General features: G+C 44.5%; 1 long non-coding RNA gene across 2 annotated transcripts in view; it reads right to left on the bottom strand.

The window, feature by feature from the left end:
* The window catches only part of LOC141272181 (uncharacterized), a 57,897-nt gene extending 34,522 nt beyond the window's left edge, over positions 1-23,375 (bottom strand). Inside the window, exon 1 of one of the 2 annotated variants that reach the window (XR_012321987.1) lies at positions 23,271-23,375. This is a non-coding gene — a long non-coding RNA (uncharacterized lncRNA). The remainder of the gene's footprint in view (positions 1-23,270) is intronic. The other variant, XR_012321986.1, reaches the window with a different exon arrangement.
* Between the last annotated feature and the right edge of the window lie 3,901 nt (positions 23,376-27,276).

The following is a 27,276-nucleotide window of genomic DNA, read 5'->3' on the forward strand; positions in this document are numbered from 1 at the left end:
TAGTGCTGCACAGAGAAGGCACCGGCAGGGAGGTAATTGTAGTGGGTGCAGAGGTTGCAGTCACACCCAGGTCTGAAAGACCCATTATAGATGAGGGTTCTTTTAGAAATTTTGCATTGGGGTTCATAAGCTTCAAGTTACACCACTCTGGCATAGGGGCATCGGAGTACCCAGGATTTGTTTGTTTTTTTAATTTGTTGTTCCGTATCGAAGAACATTTCACTGGTGATGAAGACACGGCTCGTACATAGTTTGGTCTCTTCTGTGGTAACATGGGTGCAAAACCTGGACGATAAAAAAAACAAGACGGAAGAAGAATCGACGCCTTCAAAATGTGGTGCTGAAGAAGGATGTTATCAATACCATGGGTGGTAAGAAGAACAAACAAATCCGTTTTGGAACAAATCAAGCCAGACGTCACTCACCAACCTATGACTTATCTACTGTGGACACCTCATAGGAAGAGAGTAATCACTGGAGAAGGACATCATGGTCGGAAGAATAGAAGGAACAAGGCGAAAAGGAAGACAAGCAACCCGATCGCTCGATACTATCAAGATAACGGCGGAGAAGACCCTGGTGGACCTATCTAGACTTCCACAAGATCGATCTTCCTACAGAGCGTTCCTCCATCAAGTCGCCATGGCTTGAGATTGAGCCGAAGACCGTTAAATGCTAAAAAATAGTTCAGTGCCCTTAGGGCCATATCTATAGCTGAGGCATGGTATATGGTCATGGTTTGAAGTAGGTGGGGTATAGGATCGTCTAACAGGACCCACTCTCCATAGCCAAACTGGAGTATGGCTGCATCCAGAGAAATCCCATGCAAACTACAAAATCCAGTTTTGGATTCAAATCCAAGTTCTCCTTGCTTTCCATCATACTTTACACTCTGTGGCCCTCCGTGTGATGCTAATCTGGACCTAAGGGTGGACAGGAGGATGCCCAGTCATCAAGCCCGTCTTACCATCGTGTTAGTCTGGGAACTTACATGGGTGAGGATTAATGCCATGCATTGGACCTCCACTACCAAAACCTACCCATATGAGGTGTTTACAACATCTCACCGCAGTGTATGAACTGCTCGACAAGAAGACGATGGCGGTATAAGTCCTTTTTTTTTTTCTTTTCTTTTTTTTTTAGGAATGGGTTTTATGAGACATGAAGAATGATGCCCACTGTACCCACGCCTTCTAACGACTTTGTTCACTTGCTCCTTGCCAGCGAGAGATCGCAGGAAATAATTTATGAATCACTAAAAGTTAGCGAGCGTGGCTGTTCAATTCCACAAACAGCTGAGGTTTTTTGGTGGGGTGGGCTGGGAGGAAAATAAGACAGGCCTCAATGCAGTACCAGGCATCTGCCATGTGGGGGCAGCACCACTTCTTAGGATCTCCAAGCAAACAATGCAAGCTATTTAAATCCCAGTCAGCTGGATTGTTAACATCTGTTTCCATAGTCTCACAGCTCATCCTTGGAATTAGTTTCAGCGGCTTCCTGGTTATTCATTCTTAATATCTAACATGCTTCCATATATAGAAACACCCGAGACGTGGGGATGGGTCTGAATGCTTGAAGGGGTTAATGATAAACGTGACTTAAAAACCATCCGCTAGATTAATCTCATTATGAATATTATATCGATACCAGTTGGTATGGGATGCACAAAAAAATGAAGTGGGGAGGATTCAGTAGAAAAACAGAGCTGCACAAGGAAGCCATGTGTGCACTGGCCGCTCCCCGTCACCTCCGATGGTTTCATTGCAGATTCTCCTTTTATGGCTCAGTCTTTTGCACAGACACTTTACACAAAAGTCATAAGCAGGAAATTGCATGGGGAAGGTGGCTGAGCCATGTGAGTCAGCCGGCCCTGCTATGCTGACAGTCAGTCTCCTCCCGTAATTATCTGCTATTAATATTGCAATTTATATAAACATGGACTGACGTGGACATGATTAGTGGCAGTCATTTATAAAAGATTTTGGGGGACCCCCTCCCCGTCATTGAGGAAACATGCATTATATGGATGTTACTGGAAACAGTAATAGTCTTTCAGGGTGGAAACTGCTTTTTGCAGTGGGTCTTTGCATAGCAGATTATCTATCTATCTTACTAGGAGAAAGAGAGGTCGAACTCCAGACATAGCAAAAAATTATGATTCCATGCAAAAGGTGCACATATTTGTAGTGCGACCTCTCTTTCTCCTATATTTTATCATTATCCATTTGCCAGTGGATTTGGAGGACCGCACCCACATTTAGCAAGACTGGTGCAACTCCACTTTTTTTTTATCTAGCTTTCTATCTAGATATCTATCTATCTATCTCATATCTACACTATATCGCAAAAAGTATTGGCACACACTTCTTACTAATCGAATTCAGGATTTTCATCCAGCCCCTCGCCCCCAGTATATAACTTGTGGTTCCATTTCCCAGGGTGTATAACCTCACCAAGCACAATGCCGAGTGTCGGATGGAGTGGTGTAAAGCCGCCACCACTGGACTCTAGAGAAAACGTGTTCTGTGCAGTGATGGATCACACTTCTCTATATGGCTTCTGATGGAGGAGTCTGGGTTTGGTAAATGCCAGGAGAACATTACCCGCCCTACTGCATTGTGCCCGCTATACAGTTTGGTGGAGAAGTGATAATTCTATGGGAGCATTTTTCAGGGGTCAGCCTCTGCCCCATAGGTTCAGTGAAGGAAAATCTATCTTACGAGACATTTTGGATAGTTGTAGCTTCCAACTTTATCGAAATACAAAGCAAGGTCTTCTATCCCCTCCTGACTGCATTGTGCCCGCTGTACAGTTTGGTGGAGGTGGGATAGTGCTATGGGCTGTTTTTCAGGGGTCGGCCTCAGTCCCTTACTTCCAGTGAAGAGAAATATTAATACTTCAGCACAGGACATTTTGGAGATTTGTAGTTTCCATCTTTGTGGGAATAGTTTGGAGAAGACCCTTTTCTGTTCCCCATGACTGTGCCCAGTGCACAACAACCATCAAGACGTGGTTGGGGGAATTGGGCAAAGTGGCTTCGGAGAGAAGTGGCAGTTATTTCAGAGGCCATGACTAACATTCGTCTTCTTCTTCTCTTCCCACAGGTATATGCTCTGCATAATTCCCCTGCTCCTATGTATGCTGTCTGCTAATGCTCTGCTGACCCGTCTCTCTGGTATATGCTCTGCATAATTCCCCTGCTTCATCTGTCCCACTCCAATCAATATTCACATATGTTTCTTCTTTCCCCACTATATACCTTATCTGATTTTTAGAGGTGTTAAACTGCAGAGACTTGTGTCCTGGCTCTGTCTTTGATCACCCAGCCATCTCCTGTTCAAATGACCAGCTGTTAATTTATCCACAAGCCGTTCCCACAATGCCCTACACCTGATATAGTTTAATGTGGCCTATATATTTAGACTCTCTGTAATGGGTGCACGCGTGCTGGGGTGTGCACGCGTCTTCTTGTGCAAAGTGGCTTCGGAGAGAAGTGGCAGTTATTTCAGAGGCAGTTAGTCAGGGCAGGAGTCAGGTAACCCACACTTTGACCACTTACTCTCCTTTAACTATGTTTCTGTTAGCTCTCACTTTTTCCTCTATAGTCCTCCACTTTCTAATAACCCCTCAAATCCCTACACCAAGTAAGAAACTCTTCATCTCTCCCTCTATTCTCCCCATTCATCTCACCTCCTCCTCCAAATTATTCCTCAGCATTCAATCCTGGATCTCCAAACACAGGCTGCCACCTCATGCTCTCTCTTGCTCCCACCTGCTAACACTTTCTCTGCTCCTCCTCACTGCTGGAGATATCTCTCCAAATCCTGGTCCTCCTCGCCATATCCCCACAGTCACTTCTACCTCCTATCCACGACCTTCCTCAAACTGTTGCAACCCTTCTAACCTCATACCCATCCAACTAATACCCACCTCCTCAGCTATACTAACAGGAGCTCTATGGAACGCTCGCTCTGTCTGCAACAAACTTTCCTTCATCCACGATCTTTTCATTACAAACAAACTCTCCTTCCTCGCCATCACTGAAACCTGGCTCACCCCCTCTGACACAGCCTCCCCAGCTGCCCTTTCATATGGCGGATTCCACCTTTCCCACACCCCCCGCCCCAATGGCAAACATGGTGGAGGCGTAGGTTTCCTCCTATCGGAACTCTGCGCTTTCACCAAAATCCCACTGCCACCCTCCGTTACACTCCCCTCTTTTGAGGTGCACTGTGTGCGCATCTATTCCCCCTCCAACCTCCAACTGGCTGTCGTTTACCGACCCCCAGGGCAAGCCACCACCTTCTTAGACCATTTCACTACCTGGCTGCTTCACTTCCTTTCCACTGACATCCCCACTATCATAATGGGTGACTTCAACATCCCCATTGACACTCCCCACTCGTCTGTCTCTAAGCTCCTATCCCTCACCTCCTCCTTTGGACTCACTCAATGGTCTTCCACACCCACCCACAAAGATGGCCACACACTGGACCTCATCTTCACCCGCCTCTGTTCCCTATCTAACCTCTCTAACTCACCACTCCCTCTCTCTGACCATAACCTCCTCACATTCTCTACCCTCTCCTCTCCGGGCGCACAATCCCCACTCCACAAACTCACACACCCTCGCAGAAATCTCAAACACCTTGACCTACACTCTCTCTCTGAATCCCTCCTTCCTCTCACAGACATAAATTCCTTGCACGATGCAGACGTTGCTGCTGCTTCATATAACACCACAATAGCTGCAGCTCTAGACTCAATCGCCCCTCTCACACACACCACACCTCGCACATTCAACAGGCAACCCTGGCACACTAAACTTACCAAAGAACTGCGCCGGGCCTCCAGGGTTGCGGAGCGGAGATGGAAAAGGTCTCACTCCATCGAGCACTTCATCGCATTCAAGCAATCCCTCACTAATTTCAAGTCCGCACTCACTACAGCAAAACAAACCTACTTCTCATCTCTCATATCCTCCCTATCTCACAACCCTAAACAGCTATTTAACACTTTCAACTCTCTCCTTCGTCCCCCAGCACCTCCTCCCTCTTCTCTCATCTCAGCCGACGACTTTGCCTCATTCTTCAAACAGAAGATTGACACCATCAGACAAAACTTTGGCCTAAAGTCCACACAACCCCTCCTCATATCTACTCAACCATCCTCCTCCAAACCCCACTTCTCCACCATTACAGAAGGTCAAGTCTCCTCTTTACTCTCCAAATCACACCTCACCACCTGCGAACTTGACCCAATCCCATCCCACCTCATCACTAACCTCACCTCAGTCTTCATCCCAACCCTAACCCACCTCTTCAATCTATCACTAACAACCGGAGTCTTCCCCTCATGTTTCAAACATGCCGCAATCACACCCATCCTCAAAAAGCCCTCCCTTGACCCTTCCTCTCTGACCAGCTACCGCCCCATATCACTTCTCCCCTTTGCCTCAAAACTTCTAGAACAACATGTCCACCTTGAACTGTCCTCCCACCTCTCCTCCTGCTCCCTCTTCGACCGTCTACAATCTGGCTTCCGACCGCATCACTCGACTGAAACTGCCCTGACCAAAGTCACAAACGACCTACTAAATGCCAAATCCAAGCGACACTACTCCATCCTCCTCCTTCTGGACCTGTCATCTGCCTTTGACACAGTGGACCATTCCCTCTTACTCCAGATTCTCTCATCTCTTGGCATCACGGACTTGGCTCTATCTTGGATCTCCTCATACTTAACAGACAGGACATTCAGCGTCTCCCACTCACGCACCACCTCCTCATCTCGCCCCCTATCTGTCGGTGTCCCCCAAGGTTCAGTTCTAGGACCCCTGCTCTTCTCCATCTACACCTTCGGCCTGGGACAGCTCATAGAGTCTCACGGCTTTCAGTATCACCTCTATGCTGACGACACACAGATCTACCTCTCTGGACCCGATATCTCCTCCCTACTAACCAGAATCCCACAATGTCTGTCCGCCATCTCATCCTTCTTCTCCGACAGGTTTCTAAAACTCAACATGGATAAAACAGAGTTCATCATCTTTCCACCCTCTCATTCACATCCCCCATCCGACCTATCCATCAACGTCAATGGCTGTTCACTCTCCCCAGTCCCACAAGCTCGCTGCCTTGGGGTAACCCTGGACTCTGATCTCTCCTTCAAGCCACATATTCAAGCCCTTTCCACCTCCTGCCGACTCCAACTCAAAAACATCTCCCGGATCCGTGCATTCCTCAGCAAAGACTCTGCAAAAACACTAGTGCATGCCCTCATCATATCCCGCCTCGACTACTGCAACCTCCTGCTCCGTGGCATCCCTTCCAACACTCTTGCACCTCTCCAATCTATCCTAAACTCTGCTGCTCGACTAATCCACCTGTCCCCCCGCTATTCCCCGGCCTCTCCTCTCTGTCAATCCCTTCACTGGCTCCCTATTGCCCAGAGAATTCAGTTCAAAACTCTAACCATGGCATACAAAGCCATCCACAACCTGTCTCCCCCATACATCTGTGACCTAGTCTCCCGGTACTTACCTGCACGCAACCTCCGATCCTCACAAGATCTCCTGCTCTACTCCCCTCTTATCTCCTCCTCCCACACTCGTATACAAGATTTCTCCCGTGCTTCCCCCCTACTCTGGAACTCTCTACCCCAACATATCAGACTCTCGCCGACCGTGGAAACCTTCAAAAGGAACCTGAAGACCCACCTCTTCCGACAAGCCTACAACCTGCAGTAAACACCACTGCACGACCAGCTCTACCCTCACCTACTGTATCCTCACCCATCCCTCGTAGACTGTGAGCCCTCGCGGGCAGGGTCCTCGCTCCTCCTGTACCAGTCGCTGACTCGTTTTGTTAAGATTATGTAAATGCTTTTGTTATGTATATCCCTATCACATGTAAAGCGCCATGGAATAAATGGCGCTATAATAATAAATAATAATAATAATAATAATAACATGACGACCGCACAAAGCCTGGACCTTAACCCCATCCAACACTTTTGGGTGAACTAGAGCGGAGATTGTGAGCCCGGCCTCTCCCCAACATCAGGGTCTGAACTCTCAAATGCTTTTCTGGATTAAGGGGCAAAAATTCACTAAGACACCTCCAAAATCTTATAGAAAGTCTTCTCATCTATCTATTGAGCTGTATAATGGGATAGTGAGTGTCCATAGCATCTTGACTACTGTGCTTTCATTGTATCCCATTAGTTAAAGCAGGAATTCTCATCTCCATCTCATCATCCACAAGAAATGCCATAAATGTCTGTTAGATGCAGGAACCTATCTCAAGAACAAGGCCTGTCTCACATCGATTCACTATGGGAATTCCTGAAATTGGCTGAGCATACTTGCTTACATTTGGATTACAGCAGTGAAAAATGGGACAACTATCTTACGCTAAGTGTGTGCCCTAGAGGTGGAATCTGCATCCATCAGACATAGGATTCCCCTGAGATGGGAATAATCCTTTACCGCCGGTGACTTTATCAATATGAACCTTGTATTCATCAGCAAAGATTGGAAAAAAATCTGGAGATCATTGTTTATAGATGGGGATGTAAATAATGGTATACATATTGCATGCCCTTAAAGAACCCTTCACCTGTACGAAAGAGTATATATAATGGCACCTGACCTTCCCCTCCCCCACATGTTACATCCCATTGTCTAATGCTAGTGGCCTTCATGAAACCAGAGCTGGGAGTCTCACTGAATCTTTTATAGATTATAAAACGCTTCGCTCATCACAGCTGCAAGCAGGAGGACGGCAGCTGCAGCTCAGAGCGGGGCCGTACCACGCCGACCTGCCAGGCATTGTAATATCCTCCATGGACGGATCAGGTTCCATGGCTGCATCCTTAGTCTTGCAATTGTGCCTCCAGTTTTGATCTAGAAAATTAGATAGTGTGTACATAGGGTATTACGGTTTCAGCAGAAGGCCACCTGGGCCATAATGTCTTAAAAAAAAAAAAAAAAATACAACCAGTATGACGAGATGATTGGCACTGTCACTGCTCCTTTGTACCTCTTGTCTGACTGCAGTCACAGATTTGTCTTGAGGGAGCTACCCATTGACGTGCCCATTACTTCCTACAAGGTGTTCTGTAGTTCTGTAAAGTTGAGGATCTGAAAAGGTAGACTGAATGAACTCTGTCTACTATCTGTGCCTTAACTTTAGAAAAGTCTTTAAAAGTGGGTTAAAAAAATGTACCCTCCAAAACTAAATTGGGGTCTTCCAATCACCACATATTTGCACCACTAGCCAGAGCGTGCATGTATTTTTAATGGGTACAGTGGAGTAATCAGATATCTCTTGCAACAATCGGGTGCTGAAATACAACATGCCTGACCCTTCTTTCATCCAGTGATGAAGAAGAGTTGAGAGGTCTCCTCGCCACCCATTTGTAGCTCAGTTTTTCTCTCTTGTGGTAGCAGGGTTTCATAGTATTGCAGCCTCGGCTCCACGAAAAGCGTAATCTTCTTTTTAATTTTTATTTTCTAAACCAATAGTACACATGAAAATACACTACCGTTCAAAAGTTTGGGGTCATTTAGAAATTTCATTATTTTTGAAAGAAAAGCACATTTTTTTTCAATGAAGCTAACATTAAATGAATCAGAAATACACTCTATACATTGTTAATGTGGTAAATGACTATTCTAGATGCAAACATCTTGTTTTTATTGCAATATCTACATAAGTGTATAGAGGCCCATTTCAAACAACCACCACCCCAGTGTTTTAATGGTACATTGTGTTTGCTAACTGTGTAAGAAGGCTAATGGATGTTTAGAAAACCCTAGAAAACCCTTGCACAAGTATGTTAGCCCAGCTGAAAACGGTTTGGCTGATTTGAGAAGCTATAAAATTGACCTTCCTTTGAGCTAGTTGAGAATCTGGAGCACTACATTTGTTTGTTCTATGAAACTCTCAAAATGGCCAGAAACAGAGAACTTTCATGTGAAACTCGACAGTCTATTCTTGTTCTTTGAAATGAAGACTATTCCATGCAAGAAATTACCAAGAAACTGAAGATTTCCTACAACGGTGTGTACTAGTCTATTCAGAGGAGAGCACAAACAGGCTCTAACCAGAGTAGAAAGAGAAGTGGGAGGCCCCGCTGCACAACTAAGCAACAAGACAAGTACATTATTGTCTCTAGTTTGAGAAATCGACGCCTCACAGCTCCTCAACTGGCAGCTTCATTAAATAGTACATGCAAAACGCCAGTGTCAACGTCTACAGTGAAGAGGTGACTCCGGGATGCTGGCCTTCAGGGCAAAGTGGCAAAGAAAAAGCCATATCTGAGACTGGCTAATAAAAGGAAAAGATTAATATGGGCAAAAGAACACAGACATTGGACAGAGGAAGATTGGAAGAAAGTTTTATGGACAGACGAATCAAAGTTTAAGGTGTTTGGATCACACAGAAGAACATTTGTGAGACACAGAACAACTGAAAGATGCTGGAAGAGTGCCTGACGCCATCTGTCAAGCATGGTGGAGATAATGTGATGGTCTGGGGTTGCTTTGGTGCTGGTAAAGTGGGAGATTTGCACAAGGTAAATGGGATTTTGAATAAGGAGGGCTATCACTCCATTTTGCAATCCCATGCCATACCCTGTGGACAGCGCTTGATTGAAGCCAATTTCATCCTACAAATGGCCAATGACCCAAAGCACACCTCCAAATTATGCATGAACTATTTAGGGAAGAAGCAGGCAGCTGGTATTCTATCTGTAATGGAGTGGCCAGCGCAGTCACCAGATCTCAACCCCATTGAGCTGTTGTGGGAGCAGCTTGACCATATGGTGCGCAAAAAGTGCCCATCAAGACAATCCAACTTGTGGGAGGGGCTTCAGGAAGCATGGGAGGAAATTTCTCAAGATTATCTCAGCAAATTAACAGCTAGAATGCCAAAGGTCTGCAATGCTGAAATTGCTGCAAAGGAGCATTCTGTGACGAAAGCAAAGTTTGAAGGAGAAAATTATTCTTTCTAATAAAAATCATTATTTCTATCCTTGTCAATGTCTGGACTATATTTTCTAATCATTTTGCAACTCATTTGATAAATAAAAGTATGAGTTTTCATGGAAAACACAAAATTGTCTGGGTGACCCCAAACTTTTGAACGGTAGTGTAGGCAACGTTGTAATATCTTTTATCAGAGAAATCTGCTTCTTTCTCCTTCTCGACTGATCACTCATTCTCAATTCATAGGTAAAATCTGTAGTCAGTGAAGACTGATATCCCCATTACTGAGAGAGGAGATGGCAGTTGGTGCTTTTAGAATTTTATGGAGCGGGAAGAGCTAGAGGTCGACACAGACATTGCGCTGCACGTTCTGAAACAACAGTTACAGTTCTTCATAGAACTTTATGAGTACCAACAAATACTCTTTAAGTGGGCTCCCACTAGTTGGATATGAAGTAAGGATCAAAGTGGCATATTTTTCAGGGTCTTCCAAACTTTAAAAACTGTCACTACCTCACTTTGACAGCTGTTCACTTTAGTGATACCTGTGGAAATGAAGAATCCTCGATGAAGGTTTTTATGACACCAACGCGTTTTGGCACCAGACTGGTCTATTTCTCAAGGAAAAAAAACCTTACCAGCTGTAGATCAGTGCCCACATCGAACAACCCAATGACATTCAGAAAAGCCCCCATATGCTGATTTTAAAACTTTTGTCATCTGTGTGAATAAACTCAGGCACCTTCATTGTATGTGGGTTTGGCAGTCAGGGCCTGGGTGTTACTTATATCACTTCACCATCCATAGCTATGAGCAGGATGCTATTATTTAGCATGCAGAACCTTACTTTCTCTAACTCCGCAGCACACTTTTCTTCTTCTGTAGCATCGGTAGCACTTGTGGCCAACACATAGAAACAGATATTCCCAATCTCAAGCGTACACCTTTAAGGATTCCGTACAAGGTAAATAGCCAAATGGCCATTTAGCCAAGGGCTGTTTCTCCCGAATCCTGCCATACACATGAATGCTTAGTTTGGCCAAGCGTGCCCGTTTGGTAGTGAATCACTGTCAGACACCTGATTGGGTTATTAGTATCGCTGTTGTGAACATCCTATAAATGGTTGGCTCGTCCTCCTGAAATCAGCGGGTACAGATGACATGTATTGGGGTCTTTACAAGGTTGTTATTGGTTATGTGGTATCATTTTTTCCACTGTGCAGAAGTGGCATTTTCGCTATGTATGATACACTTGGCAGTATTCTTTTTGCTCTGTATAGTGGTAGTATCTTTGCACTGTGCGGCTCTATTATTTTAGCACTGTATGGTTGGTATTTTTTAACTGTACAGTTGTATTATTTTTTTCCACTTTAAGGTCGTATTGTTGAATTGTACGATGATTTTGTTTTAGCTTTGGAAGGTGGTTTTATTTTCTTACTCTGCAGTACTTTTTTTTGCACTGTATGGTGGTATTAATGTTCCATTGTATTTGCACTGTAAAGGGGTATTATTTTTTGATATGTACTGTTTTATTTTTGCACTGTGTGGTTGTATTTTTTCACTGAACTGAAGTTTTTGTTTTGCATCAAATTGCGGTAATATTCTTGTACTGTGTGGTACGTTTTTGCAATGTACTGTATAGTGGTACTTTTTGCACTGTATGGTGATATTTTTTGTACTGTGTATTGGTATAATTTTTGCCCTGTATTTTTTTTTGCGCTCAATGGAGGTATTTTTGTATTGTATAGTGGTATTATTTTTGCACTATGCTGTATGTATTGTTATTTTTGTACTGTATATTGGTGCAATTCTTGTCCTATATGTTGTTTTTTTTGTTTTGCACTGTATGGTGGTAGTATTTTTTGTGCACTATGCTGTATGTATTGGTATTTTTGCACCGTATACGTACTGTATATTAGTATAATTCTTTCCCTATACTTTTGTTTTTGGTTTTGCACTATATGGCGGTAATATATTTGCACCGTAAGGTGGTCTTTTTGTACTGTATATTGGTATACTTGCCCTATACTTTTGTTTTGCACTGTCTGGTGGTATTATTTATGTACTATGCTGTGTGCATTGGTATTTGTGCACCATGTGGTGATATTTTTGCACTGTATGGTGGTATTATTTATGCACTATGCTGTAGGTATTGGTATTTTTACACCGTATAATGGCTAACATGTAATCAGGGTTCTTGGGACATCGTATCCAGCTCGGGTTAAACTTCATGCCTTCTACATCTCTCTTGCCTCTTGCTAACAGGACAGATGTTTTTTTCCCTGTGCATTGCTCCTCTGAGCTTTATCCACAGCTTCTCAATCCCATTTAACCCATTAGCGCAGACTTTGGCAGCTGGTCTGAGCTGGCGTTCCCAGGAGGGCGCTCTTTATAGGCTTTTACCATGGTCTCTGCGCTCTTTCATTAGGTAAGCGAGCCTTCCTCCCCAGCACCGACCCTCCCATACTGCGTCTTAGAGACTCATCAGCCTAATTTCTGGCTGCTTACGATTCTGTCTGGATGCCAGGATCGTGTGACGGCGTACGGCTTATAGGAATATGCTAATGGCTGTTGCTGTGTTCGCCAAGTGATACCAATACAGTCATATAGAAGACACCCGACACAAAGTGACCTATATCTGAGATGACTGTGCGGGAGAAGGAATTTGCCTCAGCCTCCTGAGATAGGTGCGGCCTGAAAAAGTCTCCAGATTGTTCCTGGATTACTTACAAGTCATGGCAAGGCTCCACACATTGGCCCTTAAAGATGATTTTCCCTTTAAATTACCAAAAAATTCTCTGTTTCTGGGAAAGCTAGATTTGCTGACATGCCATTCAGGAGACGGGGAAAGCGACTTAGGAAGTGACATGAAAGGAGAATGTATCACTGTAGGAATCTGAAAACACAAGGACAGCAGAGGGTCACCATGTTTGCCCCCTCCAGTCTTCAGAGGTAGAAGTAGAGACCATGGATGATGATCCATCGCCGCCTCCTCCACCCAGGATGGAGAATGGCTGCCGATATCTAGAGCTGAGCTCTGGAGTAACAAGACAAATCGTTTCGGCTAGAGCTACATGGCTGCAAAAAAACATTTGTGTGATTATTTTAGAGCATGCAACTTCCATTAAAGCCTATATCAGGAAAACGTGGATGAAAAACGCCGAAAATCCATCATTGCGGGACTTGCTGTAGGTCACGCATCGCATGCGACCCTAATGACAGTTACGATTTTCATGTTGCTTAGGCTGGGGCTACATGGCATCATGTCACGAGCCACCATGTGACATATATTCCGACGTCACTCTCGACTAAGGGTGGCATGGAAGTCACCAATGTCTCCTTGCGTCATCACGTCAAATGATTGTCAGGTGGGTCTGTTGGCCGTCTTGTGACCGTGACACCACCTTTGCAAAAATAATAATAATGAAAAAAAATCATATTCAGAGCCCTCTGTAAACGCCACTTGTTGTACATTGATATTATTTGAGTATTATTGTGTGTTTACTATATGGCGGCATTATGTGGTGCTCTATTATTTGGGTAGCACGGTGGCTCAGTGGTTAGCACCAGGGACATCTGCAAGGAGTTTGTATGTTCTCCCCTTGTTTGAGTGGGTGCTCTCCAGTTTCCTCCGACACTCCAAAGACTTGATGATGGGCAGTGTAGATTGTGAGCCCCAATGGGGACAGTGATGATGATAAAGTGCTTTGGTATATGATGGCGCTATATAAGCGAGTAAAATAAATATTATCTGGACCCTAAATGCAGGAAATATATATTGCATAAAGAGCAGCGTGGCTAAACCAGTTGTGCGTGGCACCAGGTGGCGGTATATAGGCTGGATGCATTGCAGTGAGTGTTGATCAGCACAGTGTCAGGCTGCGGCCTTCCTACAGGCCCTGTAGCTTGCTCTCTGCTATGCCAGGAATGTGCCGTTTGTCTGCACCGCTTTGCTGGAGCTGCTCAAGGGCTCACGCTTCCTGTTGCTACTTCCACATATGAGAGCGAAAAGGGAGGGGGAGGTGGTGGCGATGATGGTGGGGGTGCTGATGCAGCCCATTAAGAAAGCCTAGTTCATCACTTCCTGCCTTCTGTGTCCACAAGTCACCATCAATTATTCAGGGGTCTCTCCAGCTGGGCTGAGGTCTGCTGATTGCCCTTGGACAAAGAGGATGTGCGGATTACCCGCCTGGCGCATTCACAAAACAGTATCCTGTTGCCCAAGGCTTGGGTGTAGTCTCTCAGAGAGCAGCGCTTATTGCCTAATATGTGTTTTTTCTTCTTCTCATATTATGGTAGTGGTATAGAACATACAGGTGTATCAGAGCTGATTATGTCATTTGCCACAACTCGAGTTGTCTGGTTTTACATAGGACTGCGTTATCATCATTGGTATCACAAAGGGCACAGCTCCAAAGCGTTATATGGCAAACTCAGCTCCGCTACATCCGCGCGTCTGCTACACACGGTACATTTTGTGTCCGACATGCCTGTTATACTGCGCAGATCTCTATGGTACTGGGTAGTGCGGTCAAAAACATCAATAAGTAAAGCTGATGATGACAAATATTAGGTATCATCACTACTTAACATGCCAACTATCAGACTCCAAGTGGGCCAGTGCTCTAAATAATGTTTGCCATCATAAACCGTGACCTCAGTAATGATAGCAACCAGAGTATGCCCCCATAAACAATTTTTGCCAGAAATAAGCGTGCCCCAATAAAAAAATAAAATGCCACCCTGGAGTGCTGCATTAATAATAGCAGCAAGATACTTCCCCCATCATCAGTGCCCTCAGGAATAATACCAGCCAGTGGGTGCCTCATAAACAAAGCCCCCCATTGATTGCGCTACAAACAATGCCATCAGTAATGCTACCAATGTCTAATAAAGAAGGCCAGCCGGAGAGTGCCTCTATAAACAGTGCCCTCAATAATAATACCCCCCCCCCCAGAGAGTGCTCCATAAGCTGCCAGCCCTGTGTCCTCAGTAGTAATACCCCCCCCCCCGAGAGTGCCCCATAAGCTGCCAGCCAGAGGGTGCCCATATAAACAGTGCCCTCAGTAATAACACCCCCAGAGAGTTCCCATATAAACAGTGCCCTCAGTAATAACACCCACCAGAGAGTTCCCATATAAACAGTGCCCTCAGTAATAATACCCCCCCCCCCAGAGAGTGCCCCTATAAACTGTGTCCTCAGTAGTAATATTCCCCCCCCCCCTCGAGAGGGCCCCATAAGCTGCCAGCCAGAGGGTGCCCATAATATAAACAGTGCCCTCAGTAATAACACCAGCCAGAGAGTTCCCATATAAACAGTGCCCTCAGTAATAATACCCCCCCCAGAGAGTGCCCCTATAAACTGTGTCCTCAGTAGTAATATCCCCCCCCCGAGAGTGCCCCATAAGCTGCCAGCCAGAGGGTGCCCATAATATAAACAGTGCCCTCAGTAATAACACCAGCCAGAGAGTGCCCCTATAAACTGTGCCCTCAGTAATAATACCCCCCAGAGAGTGCCCCATAAGCTGCTGGCCAGAGAGTGCCCCTATAGATAATGCCCTCAGTAATAATACCAGTCAGAGAGTTTGCCATAAGCTGCCAGCCAGAGGGTGCCCATAATATAAACAGTGCCCTCAGTAATAACACCAGCCAGAGAGTGCCCCTATAAACTGTGCCCTCAGTAATAATACCCCCCAGAGAGTGCCCCCTAAGCTGCCGGCCAGAGAGTGCCCCTATAGATAATGCCCTCAGTAATAATACCAGTCAGAGAGTTTGCCATAAGCTGCCAGCCAGAGAGTGCCCCTGTAAACAGTGCCCTCAGTAATGATAGCAGCCAGAGTATGCCCCCATAAACAATTTTACCAGAAATAAGCATGCCCCAATAAAAAAATGCCATTCTGGAGTGCTGCATTAATAATAGCAGCCAGATACTTCCCCCATCATCAGTCCCCTCAGTAATAATACCAGCCAGAGAGTGCCCCTATAAACAGTGCCATCAGTAATAATACCCCCCTTAGAGTGCCCCATAATCTGCCAGCCAGAGAATGCCCCTATAAACAGTGCCTTCAATAATAATGCCGCCCAGGGAGTAGCACATAAACAATGTCCCTAATACTGCCAGGTGAAGAGTGCCCCATAACGAATGCCAGTCAGAGACTACCACTATCTCAGTAACCATAACAACCAGAGTGTTCCCTTAAAACAGCACCATTTGTAATACTACCCTCAAAATAGTGCCCCCCCATGAACAGTGCCCTTATTAACAATGCCAGTCTGAGAGTGCTTCTATGTACATCACCCCAAGTAATACCAGTCCGAGAGTGCCCCAATAAAAGCAAATATTGTCTCATCAGCAGAAGGACAAGGACTAATCACTCCAAACAACCAGACTGTAGGATCCTGCACACATGGTGGTGTCCTGTTCTGAATGGACTGACAAGAATCATCTACAATAAGATCTGGTCATCACCTGCTTGTTGACGGTTTCCAGGCCGCATAACATTCCTGGGCAAAATGGATGCCCATAATGGATTCGTCAACAGCTTCTTGTTGACAGTTTTAGAGGGACGCTAAGGCCTGATTTAGACTTCAGACGTCCATTTTTTTTTACGTACATCAAAAATCACTGGTCTGACTGAGGCCAAAAGCAAATTGAGGAATTACAGACTTTTCTTTCACTGGTCCTTTAAATACCGTACGCCCCCTTCTGGTCAAGCTGTATATGGCCCCCTTTTAATCATCTGTTTGGGTGGGAGTGAGTGGGTGGCAGCAGATAAACCTTATAATTACTATTCATCACACAGCTTTCCCAGAATGGCAAATCTACATTTCATTTCTCTGTGAAACCATGAGGTTCACTTCTGCACAGATCAGGAACTTTTCCAGGCCCCTGAATGGCAAATCTACATCAGCATGCCATACAGATTGTTATATTCTTCTGCAAGCTGAGACTATAACCCGTGAGCAGCCGCTAATTCAAGCATTGCCCCATAATAATGGTGGTCTCTACATCTCATATATGGATTGTCACCCAACTTTCCCAGATTCCTGAATGGTAAATCTACATATACATATCAATGCGGACTGCTAAGCTTTCACATTGTATTATCTGCTGAGTTAATTCTGCCCTTGTGGCATGATGTAGTGAAAACTAACAGCTCTTATAGGAGGTTGTATCCAGCTTTACCAGATTCCGGAACGGAAAACTTGTTGTGACCATATGAAGCCAGTGCTTCATATCTGGCACTGAAATGTGTGATTTTTTGTGGTTGATTTAGACCTTGTGACATGACAGAGACAATCATCACACTTATATAGATTGTTACCCAGCTTTTCCATATTCCTGAATGGAACATCTGAATTACGTATTGACTTTAGTATGTGATGGAAACTTGCATTGTAATACATTATTCTTTTGTGTGATTTTAGCCCTTGTGACATGGTAGAATCGATTATTATAGCTCCTAGATGAGTAATAACCCAACTTTCCCAGTTTCCTTAATGGAAAAATCTACATTTCATGTCGAAAATATGAAACCAATCTAACTGGAGGTGGCACGGAGTGTGTGGCACGGAGTGTGTGACTCTCTTGGTTCACTTAGGCCTTGTGGTATGTTGGAGGCGATAATTACAGCTCTTATGTGGGCTCTCACTCAGCTTTCCCAGATTTCTGAATAGCAAATCTATATATATACATTTTATTTTCAGCTACGTAAAACCATTTGACATGGATTTGGCATTAAAATGTACAATCCACTTGGTTGATCCTTGTGGCATGGTAGGAGCTATCATTACAGCTCCTACATGAGTAAAAATCCAAATTTCCAAGGTTCCCGAGTGGAAAAATCTACATTTCAAGGCGTCAATATCAAACCAATCTAATTGGATCTGGCACTGAACATATCACTCTCCTGGTTCACTTGGGCCTTGTGGCATGCCAGAGGCGATCGATCATTACAGCTCTTATATGGGCTCTCACCCAGCTTTCCCAGATTCCTGAATAGCAAATCTACATATACATTTTGTCAGCTATGTAAAACCATCTCACTAAAATGTGCCGTCTGCTTGGTTGATATAAGCCTTGTGGCTTGGTAGCAGCGATCATCACAGCTCCTATATGAATAATAACCCAACTTTCCCAGATTCCTGAATGAAAACATCTACATTTCATGCCAACTATATGAATCTACTTGGATCTGGCATTGTGAGTTGATTTTGCCCTTGTAGCATGGTAGAAGTGATCATTAAAGCTCCTACATGAGTAATAACCCAACTTTCCCAGTTTCCTGAATGGAAAAATCTACTTTTCATGTCGACAGTATGAAACCAATCTAATTGGATCTGGCTCTGAACATGTGACCCTCTTGGTTCACGTAAGCCTTGTGGCAAGCCAGAGGCAATCATATATGGGCTCTTACCCAGCTTTCCCAGATTCCCGAATTTCAAGTCTACATAATCATTTTATTGTCAGCTATGAAAAACCATTTCACATGGGTTTGACACTAAAATGTGCAAACCACTTGGTTAATATAAGCCTTGTGGTATGGTAAGAGCAATAATTACATCTCCTTCATGAGTTATAATAACCCAACTTTACCAGATTCCCGAATGGAAAAAAAATCTACATTTCATGCCAACTATATGAATCTTCTAATCTACTTGGATCTGACATTGTGGGTTGATTCTGTTCTTGTGGCATGGTAGAAGCGATTATTACTCTCACCCAGCTTTCCCAGATTCCTGAATAGCAAATCTACATATACATTTTGTCAGCTATGTAAAACCATCTCACATGGGTTTGACACTAAAATGTGAAGTCTGCTTGGTTCATATAAGCCTTGTGGCATGATAGCAGCGATCATCACAGCTCCTATATGAATAATAACCCAACTTTCCCAGATTCTGGAATCTAAAAATCTACATTTCATGCCAACTATATGAAACCAATCTACTTGGAACTGGCATTGTCAGTTAATTTTGCCTTTGTGGCATGGTAGAAGCAATCATTATAGCTCCTACATGAGTAATAACCCAACTTTCCTAGATTCCAGTTAGCAATAATCCAACTATACATTTCATGCGAACTGTATGAAATCAATCTTATTAGATCTGGCAGTGAATGTGTGACCCTCTTGGTTCACTTAGGACTTGTGGCATTCTGGAGGTGATCATTACAGCTCTTATATGGGCTCACACCCAGCTTCCCCAGATTCCCAAATTTCAAATCTACATAATCACTTTATTGTTGGCTATGTAAAACCATTTCACATGGGTTTGGCACTAAAATTGGTTAATATAAGCCTTGTGGTATAGTAGGAGCGATGATTACAACTCCTTCATGAGTAATAACTCAACTTTCCCAGATTCCTGAATGGAAAAAAATCTACATTTCATGCCAACTATATGAGTCTACTAATCTACTTGGATCTGACATTGTGGGTTGATTCTGTTCCTGTGTAATGGTAAAAGCGATTATTACTCTCACCCAGCTTTCTCAGATTCCTGAATAGCAAATCTACATATATATTTTAGTGTTAGCTAGGTAAAAGATTTTACTTTCTATCTGGCACTAAAATGCGAGATCTGCATGGCTGATATGTGGCATAACAGATCTGATCATAATAGCTATTATAGGGGTTATCACCCAGCTTTTCCAGATTCCTGAATGGAAAATTTTAATTTGATGTTAAACCACTTTAGTTAGATCTGACGTTGTAATATGTAATCACATACTAGGTGGATTCAGCCCTGGCGGCATAGAGGTGATCATTACAGCTCTTACCTGAGTAATAACCCAACTTTCCTAGATTCCCGAATGGAGAATCTGCATTTCATGACAACTATATGATACCAATTTACTTGGATCAGGGATTGTGGGTTAATTTAGCTTTATCATTAAATCTCTTATATGGCTTGTCATTTAGCTTTTCCAGATACTCGGATCTGCTTTGTTGATTTTAGTCAAGGCAATCATTACATCTCATATAAGGATGTCACCCAGCTTTCCCAGGTTCCCGAATTGCAAATCTACATATACTTTTCATTATTATAAATAAGCTTGTTATCCTCCAAGTTTATTTAGTCCTTGCAGAATGATAGAGGCCATCATTACTTCTTTTATTACTCAGCTTTCCCAGATTCCCGAATGGAAAAAATTCAATTTTTGCGGACTACAAAAAAAAGATTTTGTTTGGATCTAGCAATATAAAGTATGATCAGTTTGGTTTTGTCAGCCCTGGTGTCATGACTGAGGCTATCATTCCAGCTCTTACATAGGTTATCACACCGCTTTCCCAGGTTCCTGACTATCAAATATACATATACTTTTCATTTTTGGATATATGAAACCCTTTTACTTGGATCTGACAGGAAAATATGGTTAATTTGGGCCCTGTAACATGTCATAGGCAATCATTAATGACCTTGTTACCCAGCTTTCTCAGATTCCTGAATGGAACAACTGAATTTCATCTCAACTGTAGTGTGTAAAACCATTTTATTTCGATCTGATCCTCTTTGTTGGTTTAAGCCTTTTACCACAACAGTGGCAATTATTACTGTTCTTGTTACCTAGCTTTCCCAGATTCCTGAAATAAAAAAAATTTACATTTCAACTATATCAAAAGATTTTATTTTGATCTAGCAGTATAAAGTATAATCAGTTTGGTTGGTTCAGCCCTGTAGCATGACATAGGCAATCAATACAGCTCTTGTTACCCAGCTTTCCCAGATTCCTGAATGGTAAAACTGAATTTCATATTGACCATAGTGAGTGAATCCATTTTATTTATATCCGACATTGTAACTTGTAATCCTTGTGGTCGATTCAGGCCTTTTGGCATGATGGAAGCGATCATTACTGCCCCTGTTACCCAACTTTCCCAGATTCCTGAATGGTAATTTAGAATTTCATGTTGACTATAGTAAATGAATCCATTTTATTTATATCTGACATTGTAACTTGTGATCCTCGTTGTCGATTCAGGCCTTGTGGCATGACAGTGGCAATCATTGCTGCCCCTGTTACCCAGCTTTCCCAGATTCCTGAATGGAACATATCTACATTTCATGCCGACTATATAAAATATTTTATTTGCATCTAGCAGTATAAAGTATGATCCATGCGGATGGTTCAGTCCTAGTGACATGAAAGAGGCAACCCATTCCAGCTCTTACTGAGGTTATTACCCAGCTTTCCCGGATTCCTGAATGCCAAATCTACATTTTGTGTCTCTGTGAAATCATGATGTTAATTTCTTCTTGTAGTTTGTGTTCTTCAGGGTTGATTTGGCTGTAAATACAGGCGGTTCATTTACCTGTGGCGGGTTTATCCCATCGGATGGGTCGTGACTGCGGCCCATCCCTAATGTGCACTCAGCAGCGGAGCGGAGGAATGCGCGCTTGCTCTGGCACGCCGTCCCTCACTGTAAAGTTTCTACACTGTCTTTCAGGTATGTTTCCTTATAAGGAGCCAGATGGAGCCGGTGACATCACTGGGTGCCGTCCTTGCCGCTGCAGCTTGTGGCTTTGACATCCTAGAGGGCAAAGTCGCCGAAGCTGCGGGCCGTTGGCTGCCAATTGTGCCAGCTGCCTATAAATCTGCTGACTAATCCCAACACAGACAACCATCCTCACCCTCTGTACCCATCAGTAACATCCAGCAAGTGCGGAAATATCCATTCCCTTATGTATTGGGGGCCTACACGCTGCCTGTAATGCCCACTGTGATTTTGCTTACGTATCCTATGTCCGTGTATGGAATTGCGATTGCATCCTGCAGCACTCCAGCTGTTGTAAAACTACAACTCCCAGCATGCCCTGATCCTAACCTCTACCTATGAAGGAGAAAAAAAGATTGTCAGGACCCGGCTAACCTCCCACTACCTGTCAGCATCCTTGTGATCAGGGATGTTCGTAGGTAATAGGAGGATCGCAAGGCTCTGATCTGGTGGCCATGGCCTACCAATGTGGCCACTGGACCAGGGTAGCCATTGGCCACACACCTCTGCAGGTTGACTGTGTTTAAGCCTTGTTGTGTGTGGTCACCGTTTTGGTTCCCTGAAATCATGGACAGCAAATCTGGCTAATCTTAACGACATACCCTCGGCTTCCAGCATTAGACATCCACTTAGTTCATCGACAGACCCCTGGTGTGATATAAGAGCATTAATGTTGGCTATCACCCAGCTTTCCATGGATCCTGAATGGTAAACTAGACAGAAGTGGAATCAAATACAGATACTTAAAGTTGTTTTTCTTTTTTTTTTTTTGAGGGGGAAAGAATTTTTAAGAAGCCGCACAGACAGGACTATGAGGAGGGAGTCAAGTGGCGCGAACATCCCATGTCCTGTCCGCAGCGCGCTCACCCTCTGTGGCCTCATCAGGTTTGGGATCTAATTCGTTGTTCATGGTAATCAAGATGGATCGCAATAACATTATTTATTATTTATATGACTTATATAGTGCCATTAATTCCACAGCTCTTTACAGACATTATCATCACTGTCCCCATTGGGTCTCACAATCTACATTCCCTATCAGTATGTCTTTGGAGTGTGGGAGGAAACTGGAGAACCCAGAGGAAAGCCACGCAAACACAGGGAGAACATACAAACTCCTAGCATATGTTGTCCTTGGTGGGGTTTGAACCCAGGACCCCAGCGCTGCAAGGCTGCAGTGCTAACCACTGAGCCACCATGCTGCCCAAAAAAATATCTGGAAATGGGACCTTAATGGCCGTGGATTTGGAATGCAAGAATTAAGCAAAAAAGATTGTCTGGACTCTGGTCCAGTGGTCACATCGGTAGTCCTTGGCTACCAGATTAGAGTCCTGCAAGCCTCTTACTACCTGCGGCATGAGGCATCATGGGGGGTATACTAGTCAGTGGAGGCAGTTTGCATCGCTCCGGTCTGACGGGCACAGGCGACTGACGTGTCCTACTAGTCGTTTTGCTCATGTCTAGTCTGCGCACATCTGATCTTTCTGCTTCTGGATTTCTTCGCATTGCATCAGTCACTTTCTGCTGCAGGTTTTCTCCACAGCGCGTATGCATGAGATTTCAGGACGTCTGATCCACAATGCTGCATTTATGCTAGAGGATGAAATCTGCTGCAAACCCACAACAGTAACTACACGATTAGCTGCGCTTTATGCCGCTGCGGCTCACTGGTCACGTATGGACGTACCCTCACTTCATCAGTGGGTCCTCATCGCATTCCAGATTACTAGATTAAAGGAATTTTACAGAATCTCATAGCCTTTTTCTCCAGGCTTTACTCACCACTTGCATGAAGTTTCTCTGCTGATATTGTGAAGCAGGAGGCTGATAGATTTCACCTTACATGGTTCTTGGTTTGGCTTCCTGTTTGTATTGCAAGCGAAACCTGGTGAACCTTTTAACGTGATCTTTGCCCAGAGAAATTGCTCCAGTCTTATCCCATAAAAACCATTTGTGCTAACCATAGTAATCTGCCTACCTGGAAGCACGTTAATCATCTCTGTAAAGTCCAGAAGGGCATGTGCCAGGCTAATCGGCCCTGGTGGGGGCAACGTGGCTCAGGAGAGGGGTCACTGGATGCCTTTATGCAACGACAACCCCCATTAGATACTGCTCTCTACTTGGTACCGAAAACAGCAATGTTTCATACATAACTGCAGAAGTTGCACTCACACCCGGGCCCCTGCTCTTCAAGGGCCCAAACATTATCAATGGCGTGAGATAATCGGGGCTCATGGGCTTCAGATCTGTTGATTTGAAGAGCCAGTATAAATATTAAAAAAATCTGCAACTTTTCACATTTACTTTGTATATCAATGGCTCCTCTGCCTGCTGTCAGTGGACGACTTGACTCCCTTGTGCCGCACATGGACTGTCCACTAATTTCGAGTCTTTTTCTGGCTCTGATTCCTGATGATGAGATAAGGTAACGCTGGTTTGGCGGCTGTCTCGCCAGATAGTCCCATGCACAGGAGTGCTCCAGCCATTGCCAGACGTCTCCGGCCGGCAGATTATCTCTTAAAGAATGAAAGAAAAATCGGACAGGTCTGTCAGGGGAGAATCGGAGACCCCCACACACATTAGATTGTCTGGCGAACCCATTGATATCGGCAGGTTCAGTGTATAGGTGTTGGCCAAACACTCGCTCAACCTTTTTGATTCCACCTTACACATGCACGCACGACTCGGTTAAGCGTGCATGTGTTTTCAATAGGAAACGAGGAATAAGCAGATTGCAGGGACAAGTCGGGTCACCCTCATGCACACCAGATTCGTCCCACCTTCAACTAATCCTGTATTATCGAAATGGAGGGTCCACGTGCAGCACAGGCGCATCTCTAGGCTCTCCATATGGACCTCATATGCCCTAATAGGGTAACTAAGGGTTACCACTTTAACCCATTATTACCATGTAATACTCCCGCCATGTGGATGGCAGAAGGCCATATCGGGTTATGCGCCTTGGCCATTAAACAGACGTTAACCCAGTGCGGTCCGGATGGGTATAGCGCTCCGGCCCTGCCCTTTTTGTTACACGGCCTTTGTTTTTAAATGGGAATACTATGCAGCGCGGACGACTCTCGTGGACCAATCCTTTACTTCCTCCTTCCAGGCTCTGTCCTTATAAGGTGAAACTTCAGAAATGTTTCTGTGTGAACTCTCCCTTACCCCTCCCCGCTCCCTGAGAGCCGAGCTCTGAGCCGCCGGCTGCCTGACATTCCTCTGACATTACTGCATAGTGTTGTAGTACATCCCTGCTAGGAGCTGTACTGCACCTCTCCCCATGCTCCACTCACTAGACCTCCTCTAACCCTTTTATTTAAAGGGGCAAGAGACATTAAAGAGACCTCATGCCAATATGCACATGCGATAAATGCTATTTATTTATTTTACTCACTTATGTCTGAGCTTTACAGACGTCATCACTGTCCCCATTGGGGTTCACAATCTATATTCCCTATCAGTATGTCTTTGGAGTGTGCGAGGAAACCGGAGAATCCGGGGGAAACCCACACAAACACTGGGAGAACATACAAACTCCTTGCGGATGTTGTCCTTGGGATTTGGTCCAGGGCTGGAAATGAGATATATATATATATATATATATATATATATATATATATATGGGTCAAGACTTTTATGAACTTTCTGTTAATCAGACCACTACATTCAGCAGTTAAGCGGCTGATAACATGGGACAGTAGCATAGATTTTGAAGGTTCCGCCTGTGTCCTGTTTTATATTCGCAGTGTTACATGAGCAGCTGCTCTGTACCAAGGGAACATCTACTCCGTATCCAGAGCTGTCACGGTGGCTTCCGCCGGCCTTGGATGCCGGCCCTTGCATTATTCAAATGGTTTCAACGTCCCTCCTGAATGTTGATTTCCCTTTTTTTCTCTTTTTCGGGGCATTCAGCCAAGGACAGAAGTGATTCCGTCAGTAGTGAAAGGGGCCAGGTTCCTCTCATGGCCAGTGTTAACAGTGCAAGGCAATGAACTGGCGTAGATCCTGAAATTTACCCATCCCTCCTTGTTTTTTTTTTTACAGATGCCGTACTTATATGATATGACTAAAAGTATGTGAACCCCTGAAAAATTACTTCTTTGTGACACAAGAAGAGGAAGTTACATGAAATGAAAATCCACTTTGGTGCCTGCACCTTGCATGGTACGGCTATGTGATTACTGTGGTTGTAACTGGTATGGGGCGTTCTATTGTTAACCCTGTTCTGATGGCACTGAGGCTGTAAACGTCATATTGGGAATATTGTAGTTGGCACTGTTATGGTGGCACTCTTGGTAGAACTTTAATGAGGGCATGGGGTCAATAAATTTAGTAGTGCTAGTTGGCATTGTTATGGCAGCATCGTTAGGATGGCTAAGAGGCTACAAACCTTGCACTGAGAGCATTGTAGCTGCCACTATTATGAAGGATCTATCCCTGGCACTGTCATGAAGACTTGTCTCCTTGACACAGTTACGAAGGCTCTCACCCTGCACTATTATAAGGCTCTTACCCTGGCACTGTTATGAAGGCTCTCTCCCTGGCACTCTCTGCCCAGCACTGCTGTGAAGGCTCTCTCCCTGGCACTACTATATAGGATCTCTCGCTGACACTGCTATGAAAGCTCTCTGTCCAGCACTGTTATGTAGGCTTTCTCCCTGGCACGGTTATGTATGTTAGCTCTCTCCCTGGCACTGCTATAGAGTTTCTCTTCCTGGCATTGCTATGAAGGCTCTCTCCCTTGCACTGTAATAAAGGCTCTCTGCCTCGCACTATTATAAAGGCTCTCTCCCTTGCACTGTTTTGAAGGCTCTCTGGCACTGTTATGAAGGCTTTCTCCCTGGCACCGTTGTGTATGAAGGCTCTCTCCCTGGCACTACTATAAAGGCTCTCTTCATGGCATTGCTATGAAGGCTCCCTGGCACTGTAATAAAGACTATCTGCCCGGCACTATTATGAAGGTGCTCACCTTGGCACTGCTATGAAGGTTCTCTCCCTAGTACTGATATAGAAGCTCTCTCATCGGCACTGTTATGAAGAGTCTCTACCTGACACTGCTATGAAGTCTCTCTCCCTGACACTGTTATGAAGTCTCTCTCCCTGACACTGTTATGAAGTCTCTCTCCCTGACACTGTTATGAAGTCTCATTCCCTGACACTGCTATGAAGAGTCTCATTCCCTGGCACTGTTATGAAGGCTCTCTCCCTGGCACTGCTATGAAGGCTCTCTCCTTGCCACTGTTATGAAGCCTTTCTGCCCGGCACTATTATAAAAGTTGATAACCTGGCACTGTTAAGAAGGCTCTCTTTGGGCCCTACTATAAAGGCTTTCTCCCTGGCACTGTTATGAAGGCTTTCTCCCTAGCACTGTTATAAGGCTTTCTCCCTAGCACTGTTATAAGGCTCTCTCCCTGGCACTGTTATGAAGGCTCTCTCCCTTGCACTACTATATAGGATCTCCCCCTGGCACTGTTATGAAGGCTCTCTCCCTGGCATTGCTATGAAGGCTCTATCCCTGGCACTGTTATAAAGGCTCGCTCTGTTGCACTACTATAAAGGCTCTCACCCAACAGTTATGAAGGCTCGCTCCCTGGCATTGTAAGGAAGGCTCCCTCCCTGGCACTGTTATGATGGCTCCCTCCCTGGCACTGTTATGAAGGCTCCCTCCCTGGCACTGCTATGAAGTCTCTCTCCCTGGCAATGCTATGAACTCTCTCTTCCTGGCACTGTTATGAAGGCGCTCTCCCTAGCAATGTTATAGAGACTCTCTCACTAGCAATGTTAT

Source organism: Phyllobates terribilis, unplaced genomic scaffold (assembly GCF_046119375.1).
Source record: "Phyllobates terribilis strain yellow unplaced genomic scaffold, ASM4611937v1 Scaffold_5__5_contigs__length_657084704, whole genome shotgun sequence".
NCBI lineage: Eukaryota > Metazoa > Chordata > Amphibia > Anura > Dendrobatidae > Phyllobates > Phyllobates terribilis.